Below are 14,919 nucleotides of genomic sequence, written 5' to 3'. Positions count from 1 at the left end.
AAACTAAATTGCTGTCAAAGGGATTCAACAAACAGTTTGGAGGTCTGGTAATTGCTCAGCCAGCGTAGGAAAAAAAATCAATAAAAACAAAGTTTGTGTGCAACTGATAATGTCAACATACAGAGGAGCAGACGTTTCATAAAGTTTTGACAATTTAGAAAAACAGTGCAGCATAAGGTAAAGCTTGCACACCTTTTACAAACATTTGATAATAATAATGATAATAAAGGAAACCATTCCCAGTGAAGGAAAGTTGTGCCTAAAAGTAGACACCCTTTCATAGAGTTTCGTTAACATCTGAAAAAGTTTATAATTCATTAAAGACATGCCTAGGCCTCAGGAGTAGGTGAAAAAGTGCTCAGGTTGTTGTCCACTCCGTATACAGACCAATTTAAGCACATATCTCAGCTGAATGAGGATGCACTCGAGCAAATAGAAAGTGCTCATGAACACTTAAAGGCTGAGGTGGACAAACTGAAGCAGTAAGTGGATGCTGAAGTCTCTACGTTGAAAAGGAGGATAAAAGACCTAGAAGCGGAAGTAACACATAAAGAAATTGATTATTTGCATTGAAATCAGCAGTTGAGGAGAAAGAAAGTGTCCTCATTAATTCCACAAAAGAAAGTGCAGACTTTGCAGATGAACATTACTTAAAGACATGGCAACTTGAAGATGCTCAGATCTGTATGACTGCTTTAAAAGAAGATTTGGAAAAGGAACACTAGAACTAATGTATTGATTAGAATAACTATGAGAGATGGGATTTTTCAAGCATAAAGTATACATGAATTGAGCAAAATCTCTCCATCACTGGAAATCCTACAACAGGAGCTATCAGAGTTGTGGAAAGTTTCAAGTATAGTAAAAAATGAATATGAATCTTTAAAGGATTTGTGGGTGGTGGAAAAGGAATCGTTGCAGTCTCTATATGTTGATTCTGAGCGAAAGTATAAGGAGAATGATGAGTAGAAGAAGATTTAACGTGATCACTTGGAAGCCACACATATAAAGATAGCAAAAAAGGAAAGAATTGACATTGGCTTCACTCTGCAATGTCAAGCTTCTGATAATCAAGGTGAAAGTAATCTAGAAATGTAATATGCTATTTACAATGATCAATAGAGACTGCAGACACAAATATTTCATTGTTAGAAAAAAGAGTGCATGCAACTTTGGAAGCAGCATGAAAGTTCTGTCCAGGTATTTGAAACAACACAAGCTGCATTGGCTAGAGAAAGTGAAAATCTCCAGACTAATATCTATATAGATAAGGAATTCAGTGTAATGCCCCATTTTAGGATAATTAGGAATTATGGGACAAGTACTTGAATTCCTTAGTATTGCAATATCTGAGATTGCTATGAACTTATGTAATTGATAATATAAAGACAAGTATATAGAAAATGACAATTATCAATGCGACTTGCTATCTCTGATTTATACTATTAAGAATATGCTTAAGTAAATTGATATGATTTGCACTAAGTGCAGTGATCTCTTAGGATCTCTGCTATGTCAGGTATGGCGATATGAATATGCAGTGAGATACAATATGATATTTCTTATACCAATATGTCTTTTCTCTCTCTGATATAAACTCTTAATACATGCAAGATGCTATCAGAGACGGCATAAAATCAGTTGCAAGCATATAAATACGAATCAGAGACGGCACCATTGACTGCAAGTGAAGAAAGTACATATCAGAAACAGCATCAACCATATTGTTGCAAGTTACCATATCATAAGAACAATTTTATCATCTACTTAATGGGTCATCTTGATTCGAGGGTTCCAAATCAGTCTTGGGAGTGGATCGCCATGCTGATGCTGCACTACTCTGATTTCCATAATCTGATTCCCATGCCCAAACTGTGTCTTTTTGGAAATTTTAGGTAGTGTCCATTGTCTATCTTCCACCTGAAATGGATGTCTTGGTTAACCCTATTCTTAGTCAATGGAAAGATTTGGTTCAACCATTGGAACAAAATCTTAACTTCATTCCTCAAGAACTCAAAAGGATAATCCCCAGTATTCCGACTTATCGCAATCATGAATGACTTGTAAAGTTGGTAGGAATCGTTGTTCATTGTGATGGTGGTGAAGTTTTGAATCGCACTTAGAGAATTTTTCTTTATTAGCCTTCTTAAAGATAGGAAAGGTTCGACAACCACTTTATTGACTAATGTTATTACCGCGGAAAAAGGATGGCAACAATAACTTTTGTGTGTAGGAGATAGTCGGAGCGTCACTTTCCTTAACCAAACTTAAGCATTCAATATTTGATCTTTGTCCAAAGGAAGGAATCCTATTCTGAACTGCAACCTCTTGTAGTTTGAATGGAGGGTGTTTAGTGTCACCATTGTTAGGGTCTGTTACTTTGCTCCAAACTTGTTTTTATATATCTCTGATAGGAGTTGCATTGTGGTCCCAAGTTTTGTGTTCATCATTAACTATATATGCATTCAAAAGAGCTTTATCATTCCATTCAAAAAGTGGGTTGTCATAAGTTTTGTCCACTTCAACTTCAATCATGGGATTATTTGAAAGCTACAGGTTATCCTTATCTTCTTCCAACCTTTCTTCATCGGATTTCTCTAGACAATGTTTCAAGTCGTAGGTCTTAGCAATGATGTCCAAATCTTCATTTCTTCTTTTGTCACTTGGTTTCTTGACATGCTTAGTTACTATGCCTTGATTTCTTGTTTGTGAGGTCTCTTCTATTTTTTTCAATTTATCCTCTTCTTTATATTGATTTAGGGTTTCAAGACAACTAGCTGCTCTTTTGTCTTTGTTCACTTTCTTTTGTGTCTTGTCTCTCCATACTTTCAATGATATATTTCCTCGTGTATCTATCTTGAGGTGATCAGATTGGGTACAAGAAGTAACTTTTGATTTACTTGTACTAGACACATTACTTATCTCATCCCCAACCATTGTCTTGGATGCCATGTGTTGACGTGGCTAAAGTCGCATTGGTACAACTCTATCCGGCCAATGCAGAATAGAATTTACTCGCCGAGTATCCTATCCTCTCTTGTATAAGGAAGCCCTAATGCTGTTTCAAATTGATCAAAGGGGACAACCTCAAGGTTCCAAATGTCAGTTCTTGATTGCGGGATAACTCAACAGTTGATGTGATTTTTGCTAGGAGCACAAGGGGTCTTACGTTTTGCAACAAGCTGGTCTATATCTGATTCTCGAATTGGGAAATAAAAGCAAAAAAGAAGGGTTTAGGAAACCTAAAATTAATAAGACTAGTATGCGGGTAGATGGATTCAACATTAGCAATCCCTGCTTGGTCAGAATGGCTCACAACCTCGCAAGAACAATGCAATCTTCAAGGGGACTTGGAAGATTTTCAGACTGCAAATGCATGACTAAGCACACAATTCTGGGGCAGCTCAGACGGACACCTCCAATTGAGCTAAGCACGATATAAGGGTTCAGGCTAACCATACACAAGGATACACAATCATCATATCCTCAATGGTATGAGCCCAAATCCATCAAATACCTGCACACCCAAAAAAGAAAGATCTATCTAAATTTGCTGAAAGAAACCATGCAAACAGACTAAAATCAAGATGATAAACACCAAATCAATGTCCATTATATTGATTCTAGCTGCCTATTACAACAATTTTTGCAACATTTCTATGCTGCTCCTAAAATTTAACCTTCTACAAAACTCTAACCTATTCTAATTGAAATTTAACAGTCTAACTGTCTAAAAAATCTAACAAGAATCTAACCCTTTATAAAAGAAAGGCCTCTGCCTTTTATCGATTTTCTAATTTGAACCGGTGGCCAGGATGGACTACATCCAACAACCCTGATTTGCCTTCTAGAAGTTGGCAGCCTTAACCCATGCCAACTCAATTCTCAACTATCCACCCAACCACTATCTCAACTACCTACCACTATTTGACTTTAATTTAGTCAATTTGGCAGTTAGACATAACTGTCCACAACTGACCTGTGTCCCCAGTTTTAAAATATCTCGAATGGGACCCACAGGCACTTCTTTACAATAAACAATTTCAGTTCTCAAAAACTGAATTTCTGGAATTAAATCCAGCTATGTATCCTTCTGGGAATGCATACTTTGAGCATTCTGTGTGTTCTTTGTCTTCAATCTCGTTGATGGACTTCAATTCGTCGTTCGGTGGTGGCGCGCTTTCCATGCTTCATTTTTTGATCCTGTACTTTGCATCCTTGCTTCCTGGCTTCGCTCGCGATCCTTCTTCGATTTGTGTTTCGGGCTTTCTCTTGGTTCTTCCCGACGACGTCGTGAACCTGCAAACAATCAATTTTGATTTGCATTAATCATTTTGAAAAATTAAATAAATTAATTTAACAAACACATTAAATTTAACTTTATATCCCTTGTTGAAGCACGCTCGGTTGGGAGAGACAAGGTGTGATTTTAGGCTCCTTTGGCTTTAAACGTCTCTTGAATAGATGAAACTTGGGCCTTTGAATACAATTGAGAGAACTTTGTTATTGTCTTTTTGATACAAAACTCGGCCATTGTGCATGAAATGAGCGGTCTTTAGATTTACAATCTTAAACTTTAAATGCCCCCCCCCTCTTTGACTTGACAAAATCCGGCCTTGAGAAGAACTTCGTGAATTAAATTACCTTGGTAACTCTTTCAATCTTGCTGATTTGGGAGAAAATTCGGCCTTGAAAGCCAAAATGCGAACTTTGTTCTTTAATTTTCAAACGCCCAACTTAGCCCTTGTTAAAAAATTGGCTATTTTCATTAAAATGCGATTTGGACCTTTTTTCAGCTTTTTAGGATAAAATGTGCAAACTTGACGTTTTGATTCTTCGGCCTGTTAGGCGACATTGGGCCCTTTGGTGATTTTCGGCTGATAAGGACATTTGGGGAACTTAGATGTTTTCTTTCCATTTTCGGCTTATGGAAGTTAAAAATGTGAGATTTAGAGGTTTTCGGCCTAACTGGGCCTTTTGCAAGATTTCGACTGTTTTAAGTTTCAACGCCCAACTTAGTTAATTTCGGGCACTTTAGAAACTTTGTGAGATGTTCACCCTCACCCTATTAAGCGCCTCCTTTGCCCTTTGTCTTCAAACTTTGGGCATTTAGATCAATATGCACGACTTATGCCCTTTTCGGCCATTTAGAAACTTTGTGATATTTTCTAAGAGAGGGATTTTGCAAGCCTTTCTAATATCGGCCTTATGAACGATTGTGCGTATCTTGGGAGACTTTGAAGTCTATCTCACATTTCAGCCTTGGAGGCCGATTTGTGAGATTCACCTTTTCTTTCGTGGGGTCTTCATCTAGCATTTTGGGTTAAGAAGCTGATTTCGGGCCTCTATGTTTGAATTTCGGGTCACAAAGCCAATTTGTGAGACCTTTCCTTCATTTCGACCCTTTAGGCCAAATTTTGAGATTCTAACTTTGTATTTTGGCCTACCAAGCCGATTGGAGAGTTTTGTTTGATATTTCTGGCTTTTAGGATGATTTTGTGAGCTTTAGTGCCCCTCCCTTAATGATTTTTGGGTCTTTTTGCAAGAAAGTGCGATTTGGACTAAGAAGATGGACACACCCTTTTGACTCGTGAGATGAAATTCGCCCATTAAGGTCATTCTACGCGATTTTGACTATTCTAACTCCAAACGCCCATTCCCTTTCGGACATTTTTCTTGAAGTGAGCGGATTTCTTTCATTTTGGTCCTAAAAGGCCTCTCTCTTTCTTCCCTCAGGCAGACTGCAGAAAAAAAGATGGGGTCCCTTGTCCAGGACAGAGTGTGTGTGCAGAACACACAACACCAAGTACTCATTAGGATGTAAAAGAGAATTATGAATGCCATTTCGCCTACTAAAATCATTGGATAGGCTATCCTCAACACATGATCTTGGAGTAAGTGTAAACTCTTGGTCTTCATGAATCCAAGTATTCACTTTATTTGTGATAGAGGAGTGTAATGTCCCCTTTTTAGCGCAACATGATATGGGGTGTCGTTAGCCTATTCTGACATGGTCCCGAAGGCTAACAAGGACATTGATGGGATCCTGAGGTGTTTTGGCCTAGGTGTTTTCGATTTCAGGCCAATCAGTGCTGCTTTGACAGGGTTTCTAGACACTTACTATTTATAGTAAGTTAGTCTCCAAGCAGTGACTTGAAATTTTTAGTGTTTCCCTGGTTGGCATAACTATCAGTAAAAATATTTGAAGGCGACAATGATTTAAAGGGATTATCAACAATGTTTTAATATTTAACGATAAAGTGTAAAGTTAAATTAAATATTTAACTTTATTGTTATTTTATAAGGTTGGGAATATAAAGTAATGTTTAAAATATTAAAAGTTCCCTTTAATGGTACATTGTGGGAAATAATATTTTATTCTAATTGTATTATCCCACATTTAGGAAATGAAGTGTTTGCATCCAGGGAGAAGATATAAATGGAGGTTGAGAGCTCTCTTTTGGGATATGCTGGGATGAATTAATGTTATGCTGTTGGATTTCGTAGAAATCTGATTATTGGGCTTGGAGGACGGAATCCCTCTTTGCTATCATTCTCTTCGCTGTTGAAAGACACAGTCAGGAGGATTAATGGTGTTTTCATTCAGGAAACACATTGGGCTTCATTTGGTGCTCTCGCATGATGTTTTACAGGAGTTTGAAAGTGCAGATTTGAAAATAGTGTTTTGCTACAGTACCTCGTGAATAGTGATTTGCTACAGTACCGCGTGAATAGTGTTTTTGCTACAGTACCGCGTGAACAGTGATTTGCTACAGTACCGCGTGAACAGTGATTTGCTACAGTACCGCGTGAACAGTGTTTTGCTACAGTACCGCGTGAACAGTGTTTTGCTACAGTGCTGCGTGAATAGTAAAAATGCTACAGTGCCGTGAATAGTGCAGCTACAGTGCATGAACAGTGTTTTCAGCAGGTTCTATACTTGTGGAGTCCAGGTTTGAATTTGTTTATTATCATATGGTCTGTAATATTCTTCAAATCTGATTTGTATGCTTGGAGTTGGAATTAAATAAATACCATCAGCATTAATCCTCTTGTTTTGGTATTTGATATGTCTGGTTATTTTTATATTGAATAAATTTTGAAAGCTTTACAATAAATATCAGTTTACCAAATTTATCCTATAGCAAATCAAGAACCAAAAAATCCAGTAGTCAGCTTGCACGCCAACTGTTTGACAAAATTACACTAAGTAAAAAGGACATAAATTTAGTACCGAACAGGGGGTGCCCATTACAAGGAGTCACATGAAGAATCAACTGCTCCTTGTGATGCTTGATGATGACTTGTAGCTGTTAAACCTTTTAAGCCTTCTCCCTTTGGTGAAACTACCTCCATGGCTTCTAATAACATTTGTTGTGAAACCCTTGATGCAATTTTGCAATCACTGTTTTCAACTTGTCTTATTAGGCCAAGGTGCTGACCTCTACATTCTTTAGGTGAGTACTTCACCCTTAGCTCTATGTAGTCTTCTAGAGATATATATTGTTGTAGACACCCATTTAGCCAATCTTGTTGGAATTGATCTTGTAGATCAATCATCTTGGGTTCACTGCTTTTTTGATGTTCCACCTGAGATGGGAATCTTGAACTTGTTGTAGACTTGTGTTTGGTTGGAGTTTGAATGTTGGGGGATCGATTTCTATCACCTCCTTTGTGACTATTATTGTTTAATTGTGTTAGCCTGTTCAATAGTTGAGTCAGTTTCTCGAGTATTTCAATATTGTGCCATGGTTGGATTTATATTATCCTTTGAGTTTGTACCAACCTTGGAGGGATCTTCATCTTCTGCTCATCTCAATTGGTCTTCTCACAGGCTGATAGGTTCATTAACTCTGATACCACTTGTAATGTCCCATTTTAGGATAATTAGGAATTATGGGACAAATACTTGAATTCCTTAGAATTACAATATTTGAGTTTGCTATGAACTTATGTAATTGATAATATAAAGAAAAGTATATATAAAATGACAATTATCAATGCCACTTGGTATCTCTGATTTATACAATTAGGAATATGCTTAAGTGAATCGATATGATTTACACTAAGTGCAATGATCTCTTAGGATCTCTACTATGCCAGGTATGGCAATATGAATATGTGATGAGATACAATATGGTATTTCTTATACCAATATATATTTTTTGTCTCTGATATAAACTCTTAATATATGCAAGGTATGATAGGTAATGTCGCTTATAGCGAGATAGTTGCTGTATCTGATCCTGATATAGTAACTTGCAATAATATGGTTGATGCTGTTTCTGATATGTAGTTTCTTCACCTGCAATCACTGGTGCCGTCTCTGATCTGTATTTATAATTTTATATGCTTGCAACCGATTTTATGCCAAATAGGCACTTTCTCAAATGAGCAGATCCAATCGAGGATAAAAGGTTATAAGTTTCCAAATCAATACTTGTTTGAATGCATCTGATCCTACTCTTATACCTTGCTAGATGAAAGGGTTGCACCAATTGAATAATGAAGGGACATATCACTTGCAGATTGGTTCTCTTAATATCATAACAAATTGATTTGTTATCCAAATCGTAACTCTTCATGAGGATTGGTTTATTTAGTAATATTGATTAGTCTTGTATAATTGCTGTCTAATTACTTGAAGCTTTCCTTCCGTACTACTTTCCATGCCTAGTAATTATTATTAATTTACTGTTATTGATTGTGAATGAATCGTTGTTGGTAATTGTCTTCTTTCCTCATTGTATTACTTTATTATTTATATCTTTATCGCTGTTACTACTCGCTGTTCTGAGTCTCTTCACATCATCGTTCCTTCCTTCTATTGCTGACGTGAGGACTGCACACTTAATCGCTGAGTTGCATTCTTAACCAACCTTGTTCATATGTACTGCTGGTTTGTATACAGTATACACTAATGGCAATGATTCCTTGGCCTCATCAATGTCATCTAATCCTATAGTTTTTGTTGCACCCACATTCTCCATTGTCTACCTCTTAAAATCAAGAATCTCATCTTCAAGAAAGAGTGGTGGCTGCTCGTCCCACCTTGTCCAATCGCTGTAAGGATCAATGTCATCCAAATGAATGAGCTCCTTTGATTTGTCCTCTGTCCTTAATGTGCAAAGCCGAACATTTTATTGCACAAAGACAAGGTCATTGAGGCATTTTTGGGTTAATTTGTTCCTCTTCTTTCTGTGGATGGCCTCCAATGAACTCCAATTGTGCTCAGAGCTGGATGCACGCTGCCCATCCTGCCCTGTCCAATTGCTATAAGGATCAATGTCTTCCAAATCAATGAGCTCTTTTGATCTGTCCTCTACCCTTCTTGTGGAAATCTAAAGGTTGTATTGCACAAGGACAAGGCCATTGAGGTGTTTTTGAGTTATGTTTTCCTCTTCTTTGTGTGGATAGCCTCAAACAAACTTCAATTGTGCTTGCAATTGGATGCTCTACAAGATTCGCACAAAATGTGGAGGGCTAACCTTTGAAGATTTGGTGTATTTGCACCCCAATTTATCCACTAAGAATCTACAAAATAAAATATGCAAAAGTTAGTAAGCAAATCAAATTTTTTCAAATTATCAATAGTTTAAATTTGAAATTTGTAACTTGTAAAATGCATGTGATGTACTCCAATTTTCGTTACTTGGTGACTAAGTGATTCTTCTTCGGATAGCTAGTTTTGAATAAAAGAGCTTATCCCTACAAGTCTTGTAATCGTGCAATTATTGAATAATGAGATCTCTCACCTGAATTGGGTTATCATCCTCTCAATGCATGTCATGAGGCCCTGTATAACCTCTCCATTAGGATTAGAGTTGCTATTTAAAAGGTAAAATCTAGGGTTGAGGAAGTACCTTGTTGCATGGATTTGTTGTTAGAGTTTATTGTTCTACCTTTGATCAATAGTCTCTCAAATGGGATCAAACTTAAGGCTCTTGTAATAGCAAAAAGAAATAAATCAAACAAAAAACTATCAATCTAACAGTAAATAATTACTTAAAAAACTAACAGTAAACTAATTACTAAAAGACCTCAGTTGCTGCATAAGAAATTTAATGCTGCCGTGCGGTTGTCCTTAGTTACTGAGCCACAAGTATTGTCTTTAGTTGCTGCACACCTAGTTTTAGTTGTTGTGCAATAAGTTAGTTACAAACATAGCTGAATTTCTCAGTATGTAGAAGTAGTTCTTAGGAATGTCAACATAGATTTTTTTGGTTGAAGCTATAACTTTCAATGCACCCTTGTTTGAGGGTTGATGCTCAAATTGCTGTTAATCGGTTTTTCTGTTTTAAACAAAGAAGTGGACCCATAGTCCACAATTATTTTTCAAAACCTGCAAACCCTACCTAAATGTAGAGCTAAAAAAAGCATAGTTGAAATAAGAAAAGTAGGAACATTTTTTTGGTGAAGGTAAAACTATAGCTAATTTTTCTCCAAAAATAATGAGTTTTTGCCAAAAAATTGGCAAGCAAATGGTAAGTCAATGACAAGTTTTTCTGGATAACTTGGTGGTGAGTTATTTTCTAAGTGGTTTTGACTCATGCATTTTGCAACTATGGTTTCAATACTACAGGTGTTGGGGAAACATTTCTTGTTTGGTCATTCAAATCATGAAGAGATCTCATTTTTTTTAAACAACCATACTACATCAATTGTGAATAATCTAATCAATGGTAAAAGAGCTATTCATTTGGGAAGCTGACCTAAAACTTTATATATATATATATTATTAGAATCCCATTGCAGACTGCCACCTAGATCCAATATTGTTTGCCATAATGTCTTATATTGATCTTTGATCCTTTAAGGTACTATACAAGAGGATACACTCAACAAAAAGGTCAACTAAAGAATAGCTTAACTCAATAGGTAACCATATCCACAAATATAGCAAGCTGTTAGTGTTTTTACTTATACCTTTCACTGCAACACAAATTGGAACAAATGTTTTGTATAACTGCTCTTTGAATTAGAAGGGGAAGCTCCAATGTAAATAATGTTTACTGGGGTGTTTCATTCATAGCAAACAAAACTAAAGGTGTATTTGAGATTCACCTACGGCAAACTGGGAATATACACTTCTACTTGAGGTAAAAGCTTTATGCTTTTTGACTGCACGAAAACCCTACAACAGCTACTATGTTTTGCTGTGCAACTAAATGCAGAGTGTGAGCATTGCAAGTACACAAACGAATAAGATTGGTTTGAAGTTTAAACAATACAAAGATTCATTAAATAAGGAGCGGATGGAATTCAAAGCTACAAGACTCACTTCATTGCAACTTGCATTTAACAGTAAAAGCACTTCAATTAACCTCATCAGCACATACATCACATGTTAAGAGCTAAACAGAGCAGTTGCATCCAAAGCTACAACCATCAACTTAACTATTGTAATACAAAGCTTCCAATAGCAGTTAAATGATATTTGACTCATAAAAGCACATTAGACACATATACTAAAAAAACAATTAAGCAAAATAGGCATGTTAAATTCTATTAAATCAGATTGAATTCATGATCCCTAAACTAAATGCAAGGAACACCTATTTATAAAGATTTATAATGTCTTTGTGAAAAATATTAAAAAAACTAACAACTTATACCTGAAAATAAATTGCTTGCATGCAATGCAAACTTTATTACAACATTTAATCAACTGTTACTAAACCGGAACTCAGGCAATCTTCAGTTAGACTCCTGATAAAGACAACTTCAAACTAACAATAGACCTTCTAGAAGGCAGCCTATTAATAGCACTATTTAGTTTTAGCACGGGTTAAAACACTTAATGAATATTTCGTGACAGGATTCTTATGAAGCTTATTTGCATTGTCCCTGGCAAATCCTCTGATTAAGTGCAGAAACATCGACAATTCCTCTGTTGATGCCTTGAATCTGATTTCATCTCTTTTCTACGTTGATCTTCACACCAAATTCCAGCTCAAACTACAAGCCGTGGATGCTTTGAAAACCTCAGCATCTTTTTTCCACCATCTTGAATACATTGAAATGCTAAACTTTTAGGACAGTCTCCTTTGGTAAATAATAACTTCACACTGTTTGTTCACAAAACTAAAACTTTACACTGAAGGTCTGCTCTTGACAATTCTTTGGAAAGTCACTGATTTTGATATAAATCCACAATAAAATTCAAGATAAGATGGGTGCTTATGATGAACATGCTGTGAATATGACAAAATTTCTCATTTATAAGTCATACAAAGACACTTTCCTGATTATAAAACCTCACCGTTATGACTGAATTCCCTGCTGTCCTGTACTAATGGTTGTACTGTTGTTTAGGAGTTACTAATGATTCTAGAAGTTTTTGCTATGATGACTGCTTTAGAATTCATATTGCTGCTGCTGATAAAAGAACAGATTTTTCTGCTGTTTTGCTGATAATGTTCTGCTAGACTTGATAAGAATAAAACTTACTCTATGTGAGGCCCCGCTGTCTGCCGATTATAACTAATGACCTCAACTATTTCAGAACCGACTTATCCTTTAATCCCCATTCACCACTATATATACCATTATTTCAGTTATATGAATCTGCTTTTTTAGATTTGAAAGGACATGTCTCTATGGCAAGGGCACATTTCCATAAATAGCTCACATGTTTGGTAAGAGTGGTTGACTGGGATAATAATGGGCACACCACTTTATAGTTTTGCTCCATTTACATTATCCTGGTCAGCCTTCATACATAGGTGTGCACCTATAGGAATGATGTCATGCCTTGTATTTGAAATGTCTGTTTTACCCTATATAGTATGTGCTTGTAAGAACCCTGCTGGTTCTAACTCTCCTGAAATGCTATTGCTGTTGTGTTTTTTTGGATTTCCAAGGTTTTTGAACAAATTTAAAGTATAAAATAACACATGTGGCAGGCAAGAAATGCACATAAAACCAAATAGAACTAAAATTGAGAGCAACTGCAACTATATTATGAATAAGATACCTGATACTATAAATCCTACTGCTAATTGCATACCCATGGATCCTTAGCTTATTTTAATTGAAGAAATTTGGTGTTTGCTAGCCAAAACTGGGAAATTGACCAAAATGGCCGTACAAGTCTGGAAAGCAATTTCTCCAGGCCAGAAAGTAGACAAATCAACTTGTTAGAGCTAGGCGTTGGGGAATGTGCCTCTAAACTGCAAGAAAGGGAGGCGTTTCAACCTCCAGCCAAAAACGCCCAATTTGGGACCCCCACGTGCTAAGCTGAAATGGTATGGTCAGCAAGAAAACTTGTACGGCTGGTTATTGAATTGATGCTATGCTGCTAATGAGGCATCTAACTTGAAATGCCTCCTTCCTTATTCCAAATCTGCAAATAACTAATACAAATTATTTTTGATGAAGCACCTGAAAACTTCTGTGTGAAGCCCTCTCAGATTGCAATAATTCAGCTGATCTTTCACAGCCTCAGAATCACACATCCATGAAGAATGAGCGTTCTTCAATAGCAAACCGTCTGAAACCCTTGTCTTAGACAATCCACAGAGAAAATACAAGCAATGTCAAATAATCAATAAAATGTTTGAATTGCTTCCAATTTCCTTATAACCCCCAAATGGCACGATTTTCACTAAGTACGCCCAAATGCATTTTAAATACATTAAAATGTATTTAATTTACTTTGCATAGTTTGATATTCAACTTGGGCGCCCAAAATCATTTAAGTGATTTAATAGAAATCACTATATAATATTAAGTGGCTTTTTAATTTAATAAAGTCACTTTATGACTTTATAATTACCATATAAGTTAATTAAATAACTTAGCCACTAGAATATTAATATCTCCTTCATTATTCAGTCTTTTGATGTGCTGTCTGTAGCTGAAGTCAATACTGAATAACCCCCATGTGTTTAGGTGCCTTGACTAAAAATAGCACAACTGCCAGATTGACTTACTAAAAATAGTAAGTCCCTCAACTAAGCCCACACACAAACTGGTAAGGCTCTGGAACTGAACCCAAGACTGAACTGAAGAAGTGGAACTACCATTGAGACTCTCTATCCAGAACATGTTAGCCTACAAAAGTCAAAATAATAGGCTAATCCCTCGAACTTTGATGCTCACGAAAATGGGGACATTACAGTGCTCTACATAAGTGATTTCTGATTTTGACTTTTGACTTAAGTTTGACTTTACTAGCTCAACAGTGATTATGGATTTTAATTTAGAAGTTTAAAACTCTTGTTTTCCTTTTTGAGCTGTGCACTTAATGTAAATTCAAATCTTGGTGTGCACCACTACATGCGTTTTCATAGTTTGTCTTTATGTTTATTTGTCCTTTATCAGATGTGTGACTATATGAATGATTTCTACTTCTTTGAAACTCATGTCAATTGCTCAATAGTGGTGTGCACCCAACAATGCTTTAGGGATTTTGACATGAATTCATGATGTCACACATAAAGGCATGGGACTTTAAATATCATCCACTATATTTCAAAACCTTGAATAGGTCCTCCTTTCTGGCATGCGCTCCACAATATGAATTTGTTCATTTGACTTCAGACTCTAACTTCTGCACAGTTAGGTGAGCTCTAGCTCATTCCCTGGCAAGATTGTGCTTCTATAAATCTGTTATTTCAGATTTGGAAGGCCATACATGTTGAGCATTACTGATTCCCCTTCACCATTTTGATTTCTATACTTTGTTATGATGAATACCCCTGAGATTCCTACCATAACCCTGCGACTAAGACTTAGCAACATAGACTGACAGGACAATACTCAGATATATGATTCATGATTGCCGAAAAGACAAAGTTTAGCTGAGAATTTGGTACAATATGAAAATTTCGTATGGGTACAAGAGAAATTAGGAGTACATTTCCAGAAGATCCGATTAGGTGATTCTTTTCTCCAGCATTAAGCATGCACAGTAGC

At 36.3% G+C, this 14,919-nt stretch overlaps 1 protein-coding gene across 10 annotated transcripts in view; it reads left to right on the top strand.

Moving 5' to 3' along the window:
- Positions 1-14,919, top strand: part of LOC131034615 (uncharacterized) — a 226,015-nt gene that overhangs the window by 165,185 nt on the left and 45,911 nt on the right. The gene's annotated exons all lie outside the window — the stretch shown is intronic.

Source organism: Cryptomeria japonica, chromosome 5 (genome assembly GCF_030272615.1).
Source record: "Cryptomeria japonica chromosome 5, Sugi_1.0, whole genome shotgun sequence".
Classification (NCBI taxonomy): Eukaryota; Viridiplantae; Streptophyta; class Pinopsida; order Cupressales; family Cupressaceae; genus Cryptomeria; species Cryptomeria japonica.
The sequence above is the reverse complement of the archived record's forward strand: the minus strand, read 5'-3'. Positions and strand labels throughout refer to the sequence as shown.